Source organism: Mandrillus leucophaeus, unplaced genomic scaffold (genome assembly GCF_000951045.1).
Source record: "Mandrillus leucophaeus isolate KB7577 unplaced genomic scaffold, Mleu.le_1.0 Scaffold225, whole genome shotgun sequence".
Taxonomy (NCBI): Eukaryota; Metazoa; Chordata; class Mammalia; order Primates; family Cercopithecidae; genus Mandrillus; species Mandrillus leucophaeus.
This window is the reverse complement of record NW_012102310.1, coordinates 1677331-1678056: the sequence shown is the minus strand read 5'-3', so window position 1 is coordinate 1678056 and position 726 is coordinate 1677331.

Genomic DNA, 726 nt, shown 5'->3' with positions numbered 1-726 from the left:
TATTTTTGTTGGCAGAAGGCTTCAGCTCCTCTGGGACTGTTGGCCACAGGCCACTGTTCTTAACTGCTTGAGTGTCCTCCTGACATGGCAGCTGGCTTTCCCCATAGCAGTGATAAGACACACATACACACACACACACACACACACACACACACACACGTTCGCAAGATACTGGAGATTGGGGAGAATGGATAAGAGAAAAGGGTGGGGGAAGAAGGAGGAGAAAGTTGTCACAAAGTGTTTTTTGACTTAGTCTCAAAATCATGCACTTTATTCTATTTTCTAGAAGCAAGCCACTAAATCTAGCCCACACCCAAAGGTAAGGGCATGAATTAAAGTCTACCTGTTGAAGGGAGGAGTAACAAAGAATCCACGGACATGATTTTAAGCCACCACAATCTGTTGGGAGTCCTAACTGCAAGTAACAGAAAATCCATCTCAAAATGGATTAAACAGCAATGGGAACTCGTTGGTTCCCACAATGAAAAAGCCCTGCAGGTAAGTAAACATGGTGAATACTTGTTCAGAGCTCTATTTTCTCTGTCCTCCTCTCTATGTCAAATCATCCTTGACCAGGTTGCTAGCAAAAATGACTGCAACCACTCTAAGGCCTCCTCCATGCACAAGCACATTCCAGAATAGGCTAGCTTGGCTCTGACTCCACACCCCAGCAGAGTTCTGAGATTCACTCTAATTGGATGGGCTTAGGTCACATGCTTACCGTCC